The sequence below is a fragment of the Varroa destructor genome, unplaced genomic scaffold (genome assembly GCF_002443255.2).
Source record: "Varroa destructor unplaced genomic scaffold, Vdes_3.0 BEIS01000001.1, whole genome shotgun sequence".
NCBI lineage: Eukaryota > Metazoa > Arthropoda > Arachnida > Mesostigmata > Varroidae > Varroa > Varroa destructor.
Window position 1 is genome coordinate 66,407,805 of NW_019211454.1, and position 22,521 is coordinate 66,430,325.

The 22,521-nt window shown below is 43.0% G+C and overlaps 1 protein-coding gene and 1 long non-coding RNA gene across 7 annotated transcripts in view; both read right to left on the minus strand.

Moving 5' to 3' along the window:
* LOC111243454 (teneurin-m-like) overlaps window positions 1-22,521 on the minus strand; it is a 131,273-nt gene that overhangs the window by 68,805 nt on the left and 39,947 nt on the right. The window lies entirely within an intron of this gene.
* Window positions 18,497-21,629, minus strand: LOC147758992 (uncharacterized). The gene is made up of 2 exons (XR_015318609.1): window positions 21,368-21,629; window positions 18,497-21,173 (listed from the first exon to the last, which is right to left on the minus strand). It is a non-coding gene; the product is annotated as an uncharacterized LOC147758992 (long non-coding RNA).

Genomic DNA, 22,521 nt, shown 5'->3' on the forward strand with positions numbered 1-22,521 from the left:
CCATAACAAAGCAAAATTCGGTGTAGTTACATCGTATGAACGATATTGTATGACGATGTTTACGTAGCTTCAAGTTACGAAAAACAATTGACCAACCCTAAAACCAATCCTTGTTAATATTAACAACTAATCGATCCTATCGAATCACCTACGTTACAACGTTCCATTCCATTCAGAATCTATGCCTATTTAATCGAAATTGGTCACCTCAGCAACACAAAGCCTAATCCCCGAGAATTCATTTGGTGAGTCGCATTTGGGTTAGTGTGTACATACATATATACATACATAGGGATGTACTAGCAGTTTTCTAAAGTGTTGCTGTCATCGGCGCCTGCTTGATTGCATAGTATTCCCTCGAGAGGAACGAAGGGATGAATGACAACGCTGCTGCATAGGCAAAAAGGGTGGCTAAAGATTGACGCTGCCAGCAACTCGACGAGTAAATCATGAGATGAGATTCATTGCAATATGAAGCCTATGTCGCTGGATAAAACAAACAGGTTATGGGACAACAGCACAAGCAACAGCATCCGCTGCACGATATGCATGGAGCGAAAGCTTTACTGCCATTTGCGTCGCGTCGTTGCCCGCTTCCGGAAACCAATTTGAATCTGAATACATTCGGTACTATCACAGATTTCGTATTGTTCAGCTAATGAATACAGAACAGTCATATCTTTAACGCCTTCCATCCTGCTTCCACCACTGTTTTACGTTTTTCCTCTGTCTTTCTTGTTCAGGTCGATGCTATCATATCTTAACTCTCATGGGCTATTGCCTCGATCTAGCTTCGTTGTTTAATTCGTTCCCTCAGCCATAACTCCTAGCTGTTGTCGTCCTCGTCGTCTCAATCTTCCAGTATATTCGCTTCTTTCTCATCCCGAATTTCTCATTCCGAGCCGAACTTTCCCTCTTTACCCCGTTTTGTCACAGACATCGCTGCTGATCCTGACATGACAGTCGTACGCACGTAACCCTGCCCCTAACCTTTTTGCGTCTGCTATTCGCGCCTTCTTTCTAGAGTCTACTACATACCACGCATTTTATTGCACTAGTAGAGTTTTATTGCCAGTGCTTCTGATGCCAGCACAAGCCCTCGAGATCGTTTAGAGATAACGGTCTAAAGGGGGAAAGACCAGATCAGTATATATACAAAATACCCTTAAAGGTGCTCGAATCGGGAAGCGCTAACGCCTTCGCTTTTTCCACCCATTTTAGTTAGCCGCTATGTGTTTTAGCTGGTACTGTCGGTGTTTGCCGGTGCCTTTGAACCCCGATATTTTGAAAATGTCGGCGCTCGATAAGGGGTTGATTTCCTTTGTACGATTGGACGCGAAGGCAGGCGAGCATGCAAGCGTAGCTTTTTCAACTGTGCTTGTGTGTATAGTCACTTATAACGCGCCCCCTTGGGCTCTACACGACGCTAAGCCTACAGCGTCGACTCGATCCGGCTAACACCGTTGGGCGCGCACCTAAGTTTGCTTTCTTCCTTCTTGAAGCTTCAGAGGGTAGAATTGAGTCTTTGTGTCCTTGAACTTTTTGTATGACCATATCCTACTTAGAGACGAATGGACGAAGCCGCGTGAAAGAGCCAGCTGATGGGCGACAGCAGGCTATGGAAACATAAAGCGGGAAAAGAGCCGTGGATACACGCAGCGCCACGCTATCAAACCTCCATTTGGAAACGACGCTATTTCGAAAAGTGTGGCTTGCGGGTTCGGCGTTCATTGCTTTGTTGCTAGATACATACATATATATGAGCGCTGCTAAGGTTTTGGTGTCTTTTGAACGGCCGACAGCGGACTAGTGGTAACTGGACTCTAACTGGCTGAAGCAGCGAGACGGGTTCTACTGACTACTGGCAGCCACTTCAACTTCAGCAAGGGCCGATACTGCGGTTCCCGTCTTTAAGTGTCCGTGAGAAGAAAAACAAGATTGATGAAGCCACCGCATCTCTTTGAGCGCCGGTTCGTTCCTGTATCCATCGTTTCGCCATCCAATAAGATCTTGCTTCCACTATAAACGAAGCCAAACGTGCGACACAATGAAAGAAGAAGATCTAATGCAAAAGGCGATCGCCTTCGCTGTGTGACAAAAGGAGGAACACAAGGGTGAACTTCGTAATGCTACTCGTTTATATATAGAGCGAGCTAATCGATTCAAAGAATACAGAACCCTCAACAAAACTAACTGTTGTCAACGCATCTAGATTTTCGTCTGATGTTGAATTACATTGGGTCCGCCTGCGGGAATTATAGAACGTCTAGGGACGTGTTTGTACATGAGAGAGACTGTGACGCTTCAATCGAGACGAAAATCGGAATTAATCAATTGTCATTCAATCTGTCGGGTACACAATTTCACCTTGCCACGACCTACCTAAATATTATGCTGTTGTTCGTGGAACTGAATACGTGATATTCCCTAACATTGAATCTCTACAACTTAGAAACTTTACTGTCCATATAATCAGAGACGGGCTTGGCGGATGTCTATGTAGCTGGAAACAGCAGATGTTCTAATTTAGAGCTCTTTACAACGGGGACGCTGTTGCTGCTGACTGCTTTTCAGAGACCAGCCGCCCCAAGGGCGACGTGAAAAAAGAGAAAACGAGAGTGAGAGAGAGTAAGAGGTTGAGGGTAAGGCGGAAATTCTCAGAACAACCTCCCTTTCTCTTCACTTACCTGCACTCTGTAATACCCGCAGCATCAGAAAGCAGCCAGCCACTTTGCTACTGGCAGAACAGGGGGTTTCAGGACCTGGGGGTCAGTAGCCGCCAGGTCTGCGTAATGCCTCCGTGCCCCACGGCCGCTACTGCCGCTATATACAGAAGAAGACCGCCAACATTGTGGCCGTCGAGTTCCGGTTCCTTGAATAGCTTTATGCCACCCAATCATGCCTGAAAGGCGGCACCGGACTCCCCGCAGATACTCCAAAGTGGCAGCGGCGATAATGGTCTTTTGTGCTGCTAAAAAGAACCGACCGGGGAAAACGGAGTCGCGAGGAAGCGAATTAAGAACATAATAACGGTCTAGAATAACTGATAGGCTGGACTTAATTAGTTGTTTACCATCGTACTTTGGGGGAGCAGGAACGATGCGTAATTGCTCTTTTTGGACAACGCGTTGAAAACCCGGCCCAGTTACCAAAAGTAGCTGGTGGAAATGTGTAAATAAAGTAAAAGATAAGTGAATACCGTGCGGTCAAGCAAAGGCTGTATAGAACAGGTAGGCGCCCGTCTATGAGCGCTGTACGGCTATGAGATGTGGCCAGTGCTTTATAAATTAAAACTCAGAAGTTTGATGTAACGCAGAAGAATGATGCAATAAAGCTTACCTTGTACTCCATCAATGACAATAATAAAAAGCCCCTGCTCATAAGCTACATTTGGAATACGAGAGCGACTATCTGAATACGTTTGCCCACTCTTCTATATGCAGTCTGAAATTTTTAGTTTTTTTTAGCAGGCAAGCAGTTCTTCTTGCTCGCGCCGTTAATATTGGTGGTAATAATGGTCTGCGTCGATTGAACACAATTGCTTGTGCTGTATTAAATAAATGCCCTTAGCAACTTTGTTTAATTAATATTGTCCAGTAACTTAATGAATTGGTATGTTCAAGAAGACTGTATATACACTAATATTGTAATCTAATCTAGAAGTTACGCGAAAAACTATGAAAAATAGGAACCCCTGCACGGAATCGGAAAGCAGCCTCGTACAGTGGAACTATCTTGTTATACGAACTATGTAGATACGGAGCGCGTAAAATAGGCTCTTCCTAGCCATATTTCCTGCACATAAGCAATTAAGGCACATGTTTTTAAGGCTATTCCGTTCGATTTGCTACAGAGTAAAATTTTTCGTTTCTTTATAGATAACTTCAGTGATATTTGTCGTGCACATTGAATTTATAACAAATTTGATCGTAGCAAGTAGCTCCGAAATCGTTGAGTGTTCAACATAGATTTCTTTTCAAGTTTTCTTCAGTTTTCGTAATTCTGCTGTTCCTTCATCTTATTTTTCAGTTATCTAAAGACGGTTGGTCTATATAAATTTAAATATATTTAAGAAGCTTTGCCAGATCTACGAAATGGTACTCCTCGGTCTCGTGAACTATCATGACTTGCTGACAGCAGAAATAAATCATTATACTCAAATATATATTGCCTCTACATATTTAGTGGTAAACTTCGGTCTAAAAGTCTAACCGGAGTGCACATACTCATTCATTTCTAGCATCCGGTTTTCGCTCTGCTTTTCTTTACGATATGTTTAATTTGTTTCGCGTATAAGGCGTACCATTTCAAAATACCCATTGGATTCCCAACTCCGCTCTTATTTCGCACAGCATCAAGTAAACAACAAACAGTTTCTAATGAGCGAGGCGCCCACCAGCCTAACGCATTGGATAGTTTTGCTTCCCTACATTTCGCGTGGCAGCTTCCTCGCCCACGGCGTTATAGCCGCGATTGCGGTGTGTAGACTCGTCATAGTGCCATAAACTGCTACCAGCGGGTCTAACGTGTGCTCAGGGTCTCTCGCCTGCTCTCAACACCAGCCCGTCTTAAGGACAGACAGCTACATATACAAGCGCTACACTGAACTCTTCTCAACCCCCCTGTATTTAGCCTCGGCCCGTTCTGCTTCGTTTCACGATGTGAGACTCTTCCATTAAAAGAACACTGGACTGGCTATTCGTATCGGGTCGGAGTTCCTACGGCCTGTTTTCATCCTGTGCTGTGCATTCTCTGGCCAACTCTGTTTTGCCGGGTCTAACCATAGCTTGTTGCCCTGTAGAAACCCATATGACTTTTACTGTTGCTCCATTCATGTAGAGTTTATCATAACTGTTATTAACATTGTAGTTATTGTTGAGGTGCGATATCGTGGTGATAGCTGTACCACTTCACTGTTTAGCAACGTACATGGAGTTCTGCTGCGTACCGGCGGTATAGCTAATTATATAGCTAGAGCCAAAAACCAACTATGATGTATGATATGCCGATGTTTGAGGGTGAGAACAGATTCGTATATCTTTGTTAGGATCTCGTCCGCGATCGTTTTACAGTTGCCTTTCCAGCCCAGTACGTCGAATCTATAGTTATAAAAATCGAAGACGTCTATGTGATCCTTGGGGGAAGCCTGTCTGCGTCGATCTTCAGTCGGTGTGTATGGGTGTGTCTGAGTGTTGGTTATTACTTTGTTGGACACATGGGGAGGATTCAACGGGCCCTCAAGATAGTTCGATAGAAACAGCATTGTGAATAGGCAATCGACCAACCTATCTGATCTGCATTAAGTAATCGCGGTACTTAATCAGCACCTTCGAAAAGAGACATTGTCGCTTAACCGAAACTAGAGGTTATACGAAAAGCGTAATATACCTCTCAAGTTCGCCCATACGTTTCACTAATTCTGCACGTACGGTAAAACACGGTAGATGCTATTACCACAGCAACTTATTACGAATACAACGGATGCAGATAGAGGACCTTATTCATGTATGGATTATTATTATTATTAGAATCAATTCACCAATAGACGATCTCCAACCTATCTCTAGACGGCGACCTTACCTGCAAAAATAAGCCATGAATCAGTTCATGATACATTGTTCTGTTTAGCTCACTGTAGTCTATACTATGAAGGCTCCAAGACATTGAAGAGCTTCTTCGCCTGTCATAATTCCAGAAGTAGCAGTGATTCAAAACAAAGTTTACCACCGGTTAGAAAATTCTGTGTAAGCAGTCGCGCTTGGGGGTAGAAGAGAAGACGCTCGAACATAAAATATCCCTGTGTCCCTATTTGAAAACTAAACGCCAGCGTAATTCCGCCTGGCTCTAACCTCAAATTGAAGTAATGATATTGAAGTGAAATAGAACAGGGACTTTTCGAGATTGTTTTCTTTTTAGCTTTCTGACTGTCGTTTCGATTTGTTAGATAATTTTTGTTTAGATGCATTTAGAACGGTCTTCCGAATTCCTGACGTAGAATGATGTCTTTCTTCAGTTAGTTGACAACATCTATAATACGTTCTTCGCTAGATTAGAACCTCACACAGGACCGCATCCTAACATTTCTATATACATCCGAGTCTGGATTTTATTGAAATAACTAAGTACAGTCTATGGTTAATTAGTCCCGGTAAAATTGAGTCGAGGCTAAATCATTATATATAAGAGCTTAAAACATAATGTACGCGCCATTAGAATGTTAGCAAAGTCTTACGATGGTGGGCTCTACCAAATTACAGTATAATCAAATTAATTTAACGCCATAAACAATTCACGAACGCAAATATATATATATATACAAGGGCATGTTTGCATATATATATATATATATATATATATATGTATAACACAAACTATCTGAATCTGTCCAACAGAAAATTGAAAGGCAGCTTTCTCCGTATATACGTACGCTATGGAGATATTGGCAAAGCTTCAAAGCGAATAGCTTCGAAATCTGCATGTCGTTAGGTGCTGTAGTGAATGCTAGGTCGATGTGGATGAGGAACGGGCCGCTTGTATGGCTTCGGTTCGAACGGGTCGTCATTTATTTCGTCTCTGCTGAACGCCCTCGTACACGTAGCAGTGTAGAATATAACTCGCAGTCTGTTGTAGGATTTCTTGGTATCATCATAATCATCATCACCGGTCTAGCCTACGTTGTTTTGGAACGGACCACTGCCGCATATCCTGAGTATAGATGTCATGAAAGTATCCTAGGCATATTTCGAGTATACATTAGTGTTCCAGTGTTATCACTGGTAGCATTTCTGTCCCATGGATCGACCCCATAAAGAGAAATAAGCAATCCATTAGTAATTATATTGATGTCGCGTATGCTGCAATCTTTTGGCTAGCCATACTTCAATATATAGTAAGATAGATCGCAAAACAGGGCTGTATAGTTCTCCGAAGGATATCTGCCCATTTTCTAACTTCGTAGCCATTAATAACATCTCCGCCGGTTCGACCAATCGACATCTACTCCCCGGCCAGATGGACTTCGACGCAAGCATAAACACGAATGGCGAGCCCGTTGTTTTTGCAATGCAGCCATGGATCGGTTTCCTTAAAAAGGGGTTTCTGCAGATAACTCAAGCGACTTTGCGTGATTAGATGTCTGCCCATGCTTTCATTTCTGTTGTGTCGGCCTGCTCGGTCATAATTTACTTTACTGATAATTGGTGCTTTTACCAAGGGGGGGGGGGGGGGCTTCCTTCGAATACTGAAACTCCGAACTTCAACCGTATTTTTGATCGGAAATACTCCCACTATTTTATCCTGATCAAATCAGTTCTAGCCAAAGGCATTTAGTCAGCATCACAATCATAACTAATTTCTCTCTCAGATATACGGGCTGTCGGATCGCTATACGGCAATAGGGTAAAGGAAACACATATCAATAAATGCCCATGTAATTATATACTGTGGTTGCCGCATTTCACCTCTATTCAAGGCGCTAGTCGGGTGCTTCTATCGACAGCTATGTATAAACGCATTAGGCGTAAAGTCGACAAAATGTGAGGCCGATCATCAACGTACTCCCGCATACAAACAGATAGATACCCATCTTGTACATACACATAGAAATTGATGGCTTCTCCATATGGATAGACCCGTAGTTGCTCAAAGTAAGTGATGTCGAGCACTCGCCTGCGGTGATACAAGCAAATAATGAATATATAATACAATTCACTACCCATCACCTTCCCCTGATCAACTCTCAACATACCGCCGTCAAGTCATCTTCCTGGCCCTTTATATCTCGCAAGTATTCATTGAATCCAAGCGTTTTCTCTATATGTCTTCCCCGCATCGCATCCTACCCTCCGAAGCTTCAAAGTTCGCATCGGTCGACGATGTCTGTCACGCTGCATGCGGGCCCACTCAAAGAGGCATACACGGCCTAAAAGATGGAGAGAGACCTCTATGTACACCTGGATCGGTTTCACTTCACTCCTGCCTCTCCTTCGTTATTCCCGTTTGCGCCCCTGTATCGCTTCTTTTTATGTATATACACGTTATAAATTTGACAGTGAGCTCCTTTGTGTGATGCATTTAAACAGTGGTTCTACCCGAACAACCCTTATCTCGTTTCGCTCGTGTGCCTGTGACACTATACGAGCGTCTGTCACAGTGGGCAGTATTTAGAAAGCTGATTAACTGGGTAGTATAAAGTCGGAGGCCATGTTTATACGTGTAACTATCGGTCTATCCGAAGGTGCATAGGCTGTCCATCTGTCGTCACTCACCTCCCGTCCGCTTTGGCTACTCGAACCAGGATCACACACACAATTATCTCAGGCCAGACGAAGATACGTTGTACACACAGATACAAAGGTATGCGAGCATTCTTGCTCAGCGCTTGCCGTCTCACCCAATCTCTTTGTTGTACATCGCCACGCCTTAGATTCAAATTAAAGTATTTTCCTCATGAAGGCGCTTACCGATACTAAGCTACGGCTACTGCCATCATCTACTCATCTAGCAAATCCACCCGGACATACTTCTTCGCTGAAGCACATTGTGGCACAATAACCATAGTTTCTAATATAAAATCTTTGTTTGTCTGTGACTGATGATAGGTGTCCGCAGTTTGCATTGCCTCTAATTCCAACCTGCCTCATCGCCTAGGACATACGTAGCTTAGCGTTCCTAGGAACCGAAGCAAACCGAAGAGGAAGGATCTCTTTGAGAAATTTGAGAACGATTCCTCACTTCATTTATGTTTCTGCCGCCATCGGATATTGCCAGATACCGTCAGTCCTGTTTTAAGATGACGCTTGTCGGCGAGAAGGAACTATTCTCTTTTTGCTTTCTAAGCCGCGCACGGAGAGCTCTCTTTGAGTCGTAAACTACTTCCATTGCCCCCCTGTTTCAGCCGAAAGAGAATGATGAAGCACATCCACTAGTGTGGCCTTTAGTTCAAATATTTACTATTCAGCATCATGCGTAGATTTTTAAATCTTCGAAACTGCGGTGACCTAGTAGTCAGACCAGGAGCAATAAGCTGTAAGAAAGTGGTAGCCTTTCATTATTCAATGCTGTGTTCTTTTTCTTCGCAATAATTATAGTTAATACGACGAGGTCTTAATGGGTGTGGTGACCTCTTAGTGAATGGCCCTTTTGTATGTATATTAAGAACTATCGCTCGAAAATAGTGAGCAGTATTTTTCTTCAAATCAAAAAGAACGTATCAAAAAAAAAAGAGGCAAGCTTGTTTTGCATAAAGTAAGACAAAGCGTGCCTACACTAATGCATGCACTAGATTCTTATAGGTGTGGTTGACAGCTTGAATATAAGCCGAGAATCTGGCCAACCAGTCACGATCTATGCGTGCCGGTTGCCGCCTCTGTGCCACTAGGAGATTAAAATCGACGACCTGGCTAGAAAAGACGCTGGATGAAAGCAAATAAAAGATTTGCTTTCAATATTGCTTACAACATCTACCACCTTTGCAAGACCAAAGAGAGCTTGCTTGCAGCTTGAGGTGCAGACCATAAACCTATAGATGTATGTTATCAAACTTGCTTCGGGTACATATCGCATTTTGTGTTAAAGGCCAAAATGGCATTTCATCGAGAATTTCCGCTGCTTTTCACGCCTCTCTGCCGTTATCGTCAAACAGCTACTCAGGAGGGTTCATCTTGCAGAGCAAAAAGGAACAAATCCATATGCTTTAAGTTTCTCATTGTGAGGGTATATTTTATCCCGTATCGATGGATAGATTCGTTGAGTAGCGTGATCTATTGCAGAGCGGTGAATTCATCTGTAGATAAACGTAGCAGTCGTTAGGCCGTCGCTTTAATATGTTATTACTGATGTTAGGACGTAGTCGAGAAACAACCCACAATAAGCATTTTTTTAGCGGACAGGTATTTCTAGTCAAGGTGAGTACACCGCGTGTTTCGCGCATGTCGGTCAAGAGCGCCCTGGCCTTTCTTTTCCACTAGCAAGCAGTTTTTTTTATTCCAAGACTTCATAAACTACCGCCGTTTCTCCTGTTCCTGCGCAAGCCCGACAAGCTTGCCGTAGACCCATTTTCGCCTGTAGCAATCGCAGGATCAACATGATGGGGACCATAAAATCGGGGTATCTGTTCCTTTTTGCTTTTTCGTTCGTCACTCGCCTGCGCCATGGAAGTGGGACGTGGCAAAAGATGCCTGGTGTTACTAGCACTGGTACAGTGGCGCCACTAGCGGTTAAAGTTGGTTTTGCTACAAGCAATTGCGACTGGTACCGTTAGTAGGAGTTCTATGTAGAGAACGCGGCAGAAGAAATACAGCCCCCCTCCGGGCCGCTGATGCTGCCATCACTCTGTTCTGCAAATGAAGTAACCTTGCCGCTATTACAACCGACACGCTTGTTATCGTTCGTGCTGTGTGGGAGAGGGAGCCCCCCCAGGGAAGAAGGTAACGCAAACAACGCGTATAGCATGTGGCAGCGACACCGACGTCGCCGTGGGATAGCCCACAAGAGAGAAATTATCGGCAAGCTTCTAGCGGCAATAGTGGCCTGAACGGGGCTCAACAGCCTTTGGTCAGAGGGGGTGGCTCCGGGACGACAGGCGATAACGATGGAAAGGTTACGGTTGGACTGATATTGAAGCGAACGCCAAGCTGGCGCAGACAGTGAGATAGACAACACGTAACAGCTTCTTGCCGACTTTTGCGACTGTCCGACAAAAGCCGAAGGACCTTATAAAGTAGAACGATATGGGTCGTTTAATAATACGGCAGTATAGCTGGCAAGTTTTCATTCAGCTGGTAAGGCAGCATGAACATATAAAAAAGAAAAAAGAGACATACGAGTTTAAAAAGCGTAACACTAGAATACTTTACATCTGTATGTAGGCATATTCGTACGATTTAAACAGAGTCCTGCCAAGTTTAACTTTTTCAAGCTTTTCACTTAAGAGCAAAATTGAGCCAACACATTGGATCGGGACCTCCAGGGCAAACATACTCTACGTAGTACTTTCGTTGCAGCGGCAGATCTGAAATTTAAATCACAGTCTCTGTGCAAAGACCCCGCCATACAAGACGATGTAATAACAGTATTAAATAAATCCGATTTGGTGTTAGTGTAATTATTATTTGCTAAAAACATATAGCTTCGGATTCGCGCTTGTGTATAGCTAGGTGTCTAGAATGGTATGCATTCTTTCTCGTAATGTGTTTTGTTATTGATTTGTCTTTCTTGCGTCAATAATGGCAAACATCGATATATTGCTCCTCTTTGTATATATGTGCATCAATGCTTAGGCTTATTCATAAACGAAATCTAGCAGACGCACACACACATATATATACGTATACACACATATGAATTGATGAATGCAAACGATCTCCTTGTCGTTATTGCCGCTCTGAATACTCAGATCGAATGGAAGAAGTATTTATCGTTGCTATGCTACCAGTCTCTGACTCAATTTGCGCAGAAGTACTATGTAGTCGAATTAAACCTAAATTGTGTTTGTACAATCGAAGTTTTGAATTCGTTATTTCTTCATTAAACAAAATCAAACGATTGGGCTGTCCCTTATAATGGTGTCAAAGATGTTTTGGGTGTACTCAGTATATCACTGTCGAATGGTCTTCGATTTGTGGATATCAACACAGACAAGGGGCTAAATTAGGAATCATAGGGATTTCTCATTTTATTTGGTAATGAATGATTGTAGTCGATGGAGATAGATAGGTTTACGAGCTATAGGGGTATGAAAGTGCATGTGTGTGTGTGTGTATCTGACATTTTATGTCACCGTATAGTTATCAAGGACGGTAGAAGAGGAGAAAATACTGATCTATATATGTAAATACTGGATTACAGTATCGATTGTATTGGTATGGGAGTATCAGACATACGACTGTCGGGATCATCCCAGAGAGTAACCCTGCACGCTTCTAGCTATCTGCGAGGGGAATCCGTATAAGCTGATTAGTGATGGAATCTCCGGATAATGATGTGACATCCCAGAGCTAGCAGTTTTCTCAGTGCATTGCTATCAAAGAAGCCAAGCGTATGTCGCCTAGCTACGACCTAAACACATTCAGTCTGTGTGTTGCAGTGGACATGTATGCGTCCTGGTGTCTATCTATGGCTGAATTGTGCCCACTTTGCTGCCTATATGCACTAGTGCTCTGCCATGCCAATTTCAGCTGGCTATCGTAAAAGGCGCTAATCACACGGAGCCCACTTGGTTTATTCAAGACTCGGGAATGCAGGTCTTTCTTATTGTAGTCTTACACCAAGAAGAAAATGCCCACCTTGTATCTGCGTATCTTTATATATCTAGGTAAAGAATTTCCACTACGACTATTACAACTTCTGCTATTTTGCGTACTACAACCCGATGGCTATTGTTGCTTTTGGGCAAGAGGTGATACCCGTCAGAAGGTGTCCGAAATGCACAGCGTCTTTCCACTCTTTTTCTGTGTGATTACACCTAAACCCACCCGTCCCCTAACCGCCCGCCTCAATGTTCGCTCTCCCGTCAATATATACCAGACAAAATATAATAATATATATGTATATCGTTCTCTCAGCTCTCAGTATAACTTGGGTGTCAGCTTTTGCTGGATTTTTGCCACCTAAACACCGATTATAGGGCGATAGGCAATGGTTGTAAGTGTGATAGACGACAGCTTCGAAGCAGCCGTCTTTCAGCTTTCTCGTTTCTCTCAACCCATGTGAAAAAGCATATCGCAAGCAGCTGAAGTAGCAACGGGGGTAACAGTATGATTTTTTGTACCCTACGAGTGGGTAACCAGTCGTGACGAGGAGCGACGCCGTGGAGGAACCTAATCTCAGCTATATCTATGTAGCACCGTCTAGCTAGCAAGGAGGTGCAAGAAGTGGAACGGGCATACCGAGCGAAGACACGCTACCGGTGCTGCCTTGAACAACGTGCCTAGTGATCGATATTCTGCGATTGCCACACACAGAATTTGCTTTGCAGCTCTAAGAGGTTTCGTGTGTCATAGACAACTTGTAGCTTGTACGGGTAACGTAACTTAGTATGTGCGTACAGTCAAACGCTTGACTCACTAACATACACACGGTTTGCAGTGATATGCTCCCTTCGACATCTTGTTGTGAGTAACCTGTCAGAGGTGTCTGTGCTTCTCGTTCGGCTAAACGAGGCGCTAGAAACCTACCATTTCTACCTTTAAACGACGCGTAGATATTACAATAGCCTAGCAACATTAGAGTGTCGAAGCCGCGGAATGGAAATATCTCGGCAAATATTGCTCTTGCGATACGCGACTTGTTCAACTGGTTTTAAACGTTGAGTCACCTGCAAAGAAGTGAAGGTAATGACAAGCAAGCTATAAGAATATGACAGACCGATATTTCATATGACCTTTCTGCATCTGTCCGCGCTTGAAGAGGCACTATGCCACTGAACATCGCTGGTGCTCCCGGGCAGCATATGCTGGTCTGACAAGTGAATGTGGCAATCCATGGTTCCCCTAGTGAGTCACTACGTTTTTTCCTCCCTTACTCTGCATTTTTGCTTGGGTAGCGTTATTCCCCAGCTTTTCGTTCGGCCTCGCTTAACGCCTCAACAGGTCGGGTAAACGACAGTCCCGACTAACTGGTGGCTTCCTGCTGACCCCCTTTTTACCAAGCAAATCCGTATCACCAATAACGTGCCGCACACACCCTTAGCTAGTCATGGGCGAACTGCAAATATATATATCATCATGAACAAAGTATTGATTCCATGTATTAAAAAATATCGAATACGGTTGTATAGAGTGAGCAAGTTTAGAAAAAAAAAAAAACAAAATTAAGTGAAGTGACATGCCGGCTTAGCACTACTATCTATTTATTGTGAAACTATAAATAATTTCGCGATAACAATTAAAGTAGAAATAAAAATGACTGATTGAAATTAATTTTAGTAACTATAGTATAACAGAGTTCGTCGCTACGGTGCACTCTATCTATAGTGCCGATCTGGTTTTAACATGGTTTTTGTTAAATGTGATCTCTATTCAATTTGCGTTCAGATATACTCCACCATAGGTGCTTGCGCGCAAAAGCAATTAAAGTAGTGGCAAAAGCTAATTAGAACTTGTATTAAATAAGTAAGTAGTCACTTTTGTAGATTATGACGCTATAACGAATGGTGGCTCGCTAACCTAGACACCTGCTTCAAGTGAACGGGGCGCCGAAAGGGAAAACTAATGCCGAGCCACGACTGTAATCGAATTTCTTTTTTAAATAGACCCCAGTTCCAAAGATGAGGTAGACCCAGAAAGGCGCTCCGACTATCGTCCTATCTTTCGCCCGCTCCGCTCCGCTCCACTCTTTCATAATGCTGCGTCCGTCTCGTGGGTGAAGTTAGGATAAGTTGGGTCAACCGCATCGGTAAAGCCCGGACAAGAAGGTGGGGCGGCTTCTAATCGAATAGTCACACAGGCAAACATACACACACAAGTACAGATCCTATAACGGAGCGCGAAGCCCCGTTAAATGATTGGTGGGTTTTATTGCATTCCTAGGTCGTTGGACGGAAAGCGACGGACGGGTTTTCGGAAAAGCAACCTAAACGTATCAAAAACATCCCTTTTTTTCTTTGTCACCGGGAGAATATAGAGTTGCTGTACCCTTGCGGAATGAATTAGAAAATGGAATTACTTACCCCAGAATTTTCCGTCATTTCGCAAACGAAGGGTTATTTCAAACGACGGAGTGAGCGACCTAAAGAAACTATGGCACGGGCTTGTGACACTACATTTCTCTGTGATCAATAAAAATAGTATTATTTAGTGAAACTGTCGTAAACTGTTGTTCCTGTTAAATAAAAATAGATTTAATAACAGGAAACGAAGCTGGTCTTTATTTTCCTCAGATAGAAGACATACTGAGACGATAGTTGCATTTTCAGAGCTCAGCAACCGCAACCATCGTGCCTGTGAATCCCAGACATCGTTGGGTTTTCGTTTCTGAAAATTAATTACTTTGTCCATGTGCCAGTGCGACGTCTTTCGTTGCCAAGCGACGATATTTCACTACTGAGAGTTGACGTTTTTACTAATTCATTTCTTACACACCTGAACAAACGCGGCTTCTTACTTCCTCTGTCATTTCAATCATTCAAGTCATGCTACCACTGGTAGCACGACTCATATGCCAATACCGTCCAGGGCAGTTGCTTAGTCGTCAAAAGTGAGAAAACATTACATGAGAGAATTGACAGGAGAGCAGACCGTACAGAAGCGGAGCGTAACTGAGTATAGATGGTCATAACACGTAGAGACCAAAAGAGCACCATATGACCTCTTGCTTGCCCTATTCGTCATCGTCTCTATCCTCGCTTTCTCAGTCTGTGCATTAAACCAGTCCGCCACTGCCGTTCTTCTGCTATCCGTACGCATGCTCATGGCAAGACCTCAATAGTCATACATCTCCTTTCTGCTCTACGTATGCTTACAGGCTCCGTGTGTGCGTTTGGTCTTTCCTTCGTCTCCATTTCCATTCTTCAATACCATACCAGTTCCACCATTCCCGTAGTACTGCTAGCAGTATCACGTCAATGTCGCCATCGTCTGCTGTTACTGCTGCCATCAGCATCTCCACTGCCACTATGACCAGTTTTTCCCAACTGGCTGATTTACACTAGCTGCGTTTCGTATGAGCTTCGTTGGTTAGTTGGCTGGTGACGCTAAACCAGCTTCGACAGTAGCAGCCGTGAAAGCCTTTCCGAGCTGGGAAGTTAACTTGGGTCCATGGAGAAAGCGAGAGGAAGGAAACGAGCAAAAGAGGTGGTAAGTACAGCAGGGTGGGAGCTTGAAGAAGGGCCACGCTGCATATTTGCTATTACTGCTTGACTCTGTGTTTCTTCTTGTGTGCTGTCTAGACTCGATGCCTAGAGCCTCTATTGCCCCTGTAACTATCCGCCTGCCTGGGACTAACAGAGCAAGCCTCCGTCTTCCGTTTCTCAGATGCTTCTATTTCCCCGACACCTAGCCATTTCCTAGCCGCAGTAGCCTGAAAACGAACGAGGACTCGGTCACAAGGAGTACATCCTGCCACCTCTACTCATCATCATCGACGCGTCCTTTCGCGCTTTTGCTGTTGTCGCAGGTGTCTCCCTATAGCCAATAATCATATTCAATAAGAACTTATTGCTTTCGTTTATCCCTCATTGCAGCCCGCAGCCAGCTTGCTTTGTACCTAGCTTGCCTCCGCCATCCTCATTCTTTTTTGTCTGCGTCTCCAACTTTACCCTTGAGGAGCTGTCAAAAAGCTTCAGCGAAGAGAATGGACATCGGAGGCACCACTTGAATGCACCATGCTTAAAACAAGCGCTAGGAAAACCTTTTGCTTGCTGAGATCTCGGAAGACCACCATCGGCATCAGGTAGCATCACGTTACAGTTTCTGCATCATTACGGCACTTCTTGTTCTTCGCACGACTTTGAATAGCCCCCTTTACGATGACTTAACGATAGCTGCTTATTAGAGGCGATCAGTACTGCGTAAATATGTAGGGAGCTTTCAGCTTTAGCGTGAACTGCGGTCAAGAGGAATAGCGTGATAAGCGAAGGTAACCTCGATAGTTCTGCTAAGCAGGTCATCGTACAGGTTCTATAGCGCTGAATAAACACAACACAGTGTGTATGATAGTTTAATTAGTACGAAAGAACCTAGTACGACTTGTGCCTATATCGGGAAAAGTTTCTCAATATTGTCAGGCTATAAACGCAGTCTTTGAGCAGGCGATACAGCAGCCATATTCAGGAATATTTTGTTAAATAAAAATGCACCATAATTCTTCGAGAAGCGACTGCATAAAAGACAATAGGAGACCCGTGTATATTAGAAGTGACTCTTGTTTTGGAGAGAGGTAATTTTCACTAATGACAAGTCTCGCATAACGTAAGTAAAACAGTTTGTAATGTAAAAGAAAAAACTTTCTTTGAGCAAAAAGCGGTCATATGTAAATTAAGTTGTTTTATACTGTGCCATTTTAAAGTTCAGTCGATTACGTATACTTATTAAAATGTGCACGAGGTTTCCTGGTTAGATAAAGAACATTGGATATTGTTTTTCCAGTCACAATTAATTGCATCACAGCATATACATCGAGTAATTTCTCGGGAGGGTAACCTTCAAGCTAGGCCGCCGCGACTCGTCCGCTTACTAACGAAGCCATTTTTTAAAAACATTGGACATTGGAGAGTTATAAGATTGCCTTTTTCCATCGGGTAACCTGATATAACTCACATAACATATGCTCGAGCTAGATTACTCGGCGCCAGTCCTAAGGCACCGCTCGTAAGGACAGTAAAATAGTTCTTCGCGTAACAACGTCGCCAGCAGGGCTGAGAGACCTAAGTATTTTAAAATTATATTTCTTTCTGCTGAAGATTATTATGAAGAAGCTGTGCTAACGCCTCAACGACTTACAAGTCGCAGTTGCCTGTTCATAATCTTTCGCCGTCACCACTGCACTAGCAGATGCACTTGTGCACCAAAGATTAGCTTAATGGATATAGTAGTCAGAAATTCGCCTGGGGGCAACAAGTACATACGCACAAAAGACTATCTGGCTAATGTTACAATGGGACTGTTTAGTAACACGCAACTGTAGCCTCCTTGAACACTCTGAGGACGAGCATATATGGACTTCTAGTTGAACTCTTCATGCGCTCTGAGTACCCATCACAGTTATGCTCGTTACACCAATCTGCTTTACGTTGTACGCTTAACAATTCTCGAATTGCTTGGGGAACAACGGAATGGGAGTCTTCCTCAGCTACCTCAAAGGCAATAGCTTTCCAAAAAAATGCGAAAGGACAGGAACGAGGTTAATACGTCCTGCAAAGTTTAGCGCAGTAGAAGGGTGCGAAAGAGTAGAAGAGAATCGTAAGGCTTGCGCGTTGTTTATTCTATTGCCCTGCATGACAAGTCAAGAGACATTTACTAGCGTACGAGGCGTCTTTATATCGTCCTTATCAATGCGCCCGACTTCGTTTGCCTGTACGGGTCAGTACCTTTATTATGCCTTCTATCTCCTATTCCCCCCCCCCCCCTAACTTCATCCACATCATTAGATCGCAATTGCGGTTGTTCGGAGTGTATTATGAGTACAGCGTCTTCATTATGAGTGTCTGATACATACACTATAGACAACCTTTTTGCGGCAAGGCAAACATTGCTGATTCTTTGATGATGAGTACGGATATGTTGTTCGCCAACTGTCTGTAAATGCAAAACAGTTAATGCCCCTATATAAAGCTACATTGAAGTTGAGAAAACTTACCGTTTTTTTATGAAGAATGGTGAATAAAGTAATTTGTTTTTTCATCTGAACTTCTTTTAAGCCGAATTTAAAGAAAAGCTGACTTTGTAGTTTCTACGATAGCACGTATTGCAGCCTTTTACACAAAAAGCTCTAAGCTTTTCTAAGTTTTTTTCTCAAACTCCTTTAGCGTTTGATATACTTATATTGACACTTCCCATGATAGTCTGCACGGAACCGTCATATAATTTGGAGCTTTCAAAGTTTTATACATTTTCAAGTAAAGAATAAAAATTAAACTTAGCAGTAGGCTATATACATTGTAGGTTTTCTTCTGTGTTATTGACTCTAGGGTGCTCTCAATAGCCCTTTCCACAAAACTCTCTTAGCGCGGTAATTCTGTTTTGAACGCAATTTCGACGTCCCCATAAAATCTTCAAGTACCGTACCTACTCGAAATATACGATCTCAATATGGTTGTTTTGGACTTGTTTACTCAGACTACTGCCAAATCTAAATGTACAGTCAGTGTCCCCATCCCGATTTTCGCAAAGCAAACACAATTATATCACGAAAAACGCGTTATTTATATGCGACCGGAGATAGCATGGTCACACTAATCTTTTTAGTGATTAGATTTGCCTCTCAACTATGCTTTACGACTTGTTATCATAAGTAATATAAGTTAGCATTAATGATGAAAATTTATTATGGAAAAAGTTCCAGTGATCGTTTATACGATCAACCAATAGCGTCCATCAGAAAGTGCTCCTCGTAGCGGCAAAAGTAGACGAATGAATAACGTATTGAATCCCGATAGCCAAGCAATACTACGCCTTCACAACGATAATGGGCAAACGACATGTGGGACGGTGGGCAAGGCATAGGTGTTCAATTGAATCCTGCTTTCCTATTCCCACCCTAACCTTGGTACCAGAGGCACTTCAAATCCCTCATCCAAGGTGGTACAAGCGGAAATCCAACGAAGGCTAAACACGGTATAAGCCATGATTAGTGCTCACATCTGTACACAAAGACCGGCATCAAACGCCTGGCAGAAACCAGCCACAGCTAGAAACGAAACAGTCTCCGTTTTTGGTAAACATTGGCGTACGCTCAAGCACTGTCGTATTTATTTATAGAAACGTCTACCCCTTCACTAACTATTCGACGGCATATTATTATAGAGAGGCAGGACCACCTTCCGTGTTAGATTAGAGAAGGAGGATTTCCTGAAGGCGAAACAGTCGCATAGAACGTGCTCGTGTGAATAAGTAGGAAAGTACACTTACGTCTGTTACGATAAACGTTAGACACTAATACATACAACATTATATCAATAATTTGTAAAATTCATACGTCTGTTATGGTTTTATTGGTGGAATACGTGCCATTACTGATAGGCGCGATCTTTGGTGACGTTTTCTTCCCGACCAATTAAGATCGATAGATGTATTATTGTCTTTTGTTGTTGACAGGAGATATCGCGTTCCCCGGTTCTCTGCGCAAGTTGTTGCCAAGCAAAAGATGATGGTAAATCTTTCTCTGAGCCGAAAGTAAGTGATTCAACAATTTGAACGGACTCATTTGCTAAAATGCTTCTTTTCGTTTCTAGCACGCTATCGCAATTTCATCTCAGGATTAAATGAATCCACTCTATTTAGGTGGATCTACTTACACTTTAAATAGTGAATCACTATAGCCAGTTCTAGATAATGCGCCATTTCAGATATGAAATGTTTAGACTGTTTTATAGGATCAGCGTTAATATTCGAGCAACTTAAAATGACACCGTAATTAATAACGGTAGATAACCATTTAGCTCGCTGGACACTTAGGCCTCAAAGACCTAAGGTCTATTCTGTAGCTCTGCCAAAACAAGCCACTCAAAAGTAGGATTTTTATTTTTTAGCTAATTTCTAGCTACTTTTAAATTTTATCTATACATTCTCATAGTAAAATGCATATAGAAATTCATAAGCCAAATTTTAATATTGAACTGTTAGCTGGCAGAGATTAAATTCATTCAGTTAATTTGATAGTATTCTCAACTGGCGTATAACCTAAACATTAAATTTGAGCATATCTTCAGCTCTACCCTTGTCGCGCACTTATCGGAGTTTCCATCAGCGAATTGAATTTCAATAACGCTGTATCGTAGAGCAGCTTAAAAATTATGAGGATCTTCAAAATGTCTAAACAACTTCATGTAACCTAGCCCGATGGTGAGCCAACAGACCTTGAAGGAATCAAGTCGATATCAGTTTTTTTCCCGAGCAGTATTGCACAAAATTTTGGTCTCATTTAGCAGTACGTTCTTCGGTCGGTCTAGTTCTAGCAGACTGCTGTTACGTGAACGATGTCGGTGAGGTATCACGGTAGGTGCACGAATGAGTTGAACTAAGTTAACTTCGACCTCGTAAATAATTTAGAGTAACTTCAAGTCAAGCTTTTGTCAAGCTTCTGCCTATGTAACGGTGGCCCATGCAATACGCGTCGACAATATCGACTGAAGGCTCGTGAGCACGGGTCGCGGCCCGAGCAATAACAGTAGAACATTCGTAGAGCTGAGATTATTTTTTTTACTGCGCAGGTCTCTTGCCTATGAGACAACCAATGGTAAACAAAGTCGACTGACGTCATTGCAACCTTGTATTATATACTACATATAAACATAAATAGCTCGTAATGCTGTCCATTTAGCCACGGCAGTGATGAAGATGAGTGTCACGGTGATTTACTGAACGTCTCGATATTTTGTGCACACAGCCACAGATGAAACGAAGCTTAAAAACGGACTAGGCAAACCAAGCTGCAGCTGGATAAGGACCCATTACCCGGTATTTTTGCTTGCGAAGGTGTGACTATGTTGTGCTGGCTGTACAAACGGGCACCCAGTCCTTGAAACATGCATACAGAGAAAAGAAACGATAATAGCAGCTGATGATGCTGGACGGTAAAGGGCACTCTTTCAAAGCGGAGACAGAAAATCTCATAGAGATTAATCTCGTACCATTAAACGGTGTAAAATCACTTTTCATCTGCTTATCTCATTGAATATAGATTTACGTAAAACTTGTTGTGTGATACGCACGTAGCAGGGCATAAAAAAGCACAATGAGAGACCGACGCTGTAAGCTAGACGGCTGAAATGTCCATAATGTATTGTAAAAGCAGAGTGTTGATTGTAAAAACTTTCAAAATCAAACGGTTGTTATTGTCTACATGGTACGACCTGCACGTCACTAAAGCGTGCATCTGATAGACTCTCGTCTTACAATAAGCTTGATGGATCTGTGCAGCGCTTGTGCTTAGGAACATCCTCTCCGTTCGGCCATCATTCAGGTATGCTGGGTGCGACGTGGAGGTACGCAGACCCTTTAATATGACAAGACGGATAAAGTATGAAAGCCGCTCATGATCCTCCATCTAACATTACAGGCAAATTACACGGAGCTGTAAATTCTCTAATACGGAGCATAAAGATTATGGTTTTTTTCCACATGGAAGACATTGTGAGTCGTTGATGGAATCAGAGTCAGTCGCTGATGTGATTGTACAGATCATTTAAATCATCACTGACGCCACAGGCGGCTCTTTTTTTCATCGCTGCTGAATACGCACGTAAATGCGTTGAAGTACCCTCAGAATGTTTCTTCGGAGGCAGGAGCATCTTGAAGGTGCTATCACTTATAAGTAACGCACTACAAATTGGTCGCGGATCGAAGAGTTTATTTACGAGCAGCGAAGGAATCTGTAATAGCATACTCGGGATCAGTTTGCCGCGTTTGACTGTTGTTAACTATGGTCCTGTCTATAGAATGGTTGAAGTAGGCGGATACCGAATGGCCGCGGCAGCAAGCGGAGAGCGAATAAATACAGAAGACAGTCATACGTTTGAGGGACCGTCCGCCGCTGCCATCACTGCTTTTGAACGGCCATCTACTCTTCGTCTAGTATTCTCTGCGTCTAATTATATATTATGTCTGTTAGAGCTTGAAGTGCTGGCACTTCGTAGGCTTTGACTTTGAACCTGATACTGTTTCCACCATCGTCGCCGCAATCTTCCTAGCCACTAGAGCGCCGTCGTTGTGTGGCCGCCACAAACGACGTACGCAAAATTGTGCAACGTGTGTCGACGAATTAGTCCAGCTACAATGTTAAGATGAGGCGCGAATGCATAGAGAAATTAGAACTGAGATGTGTAAGGCTCCAGGCAGTACGAAGGCGAAGAGGAACAGATAAAAG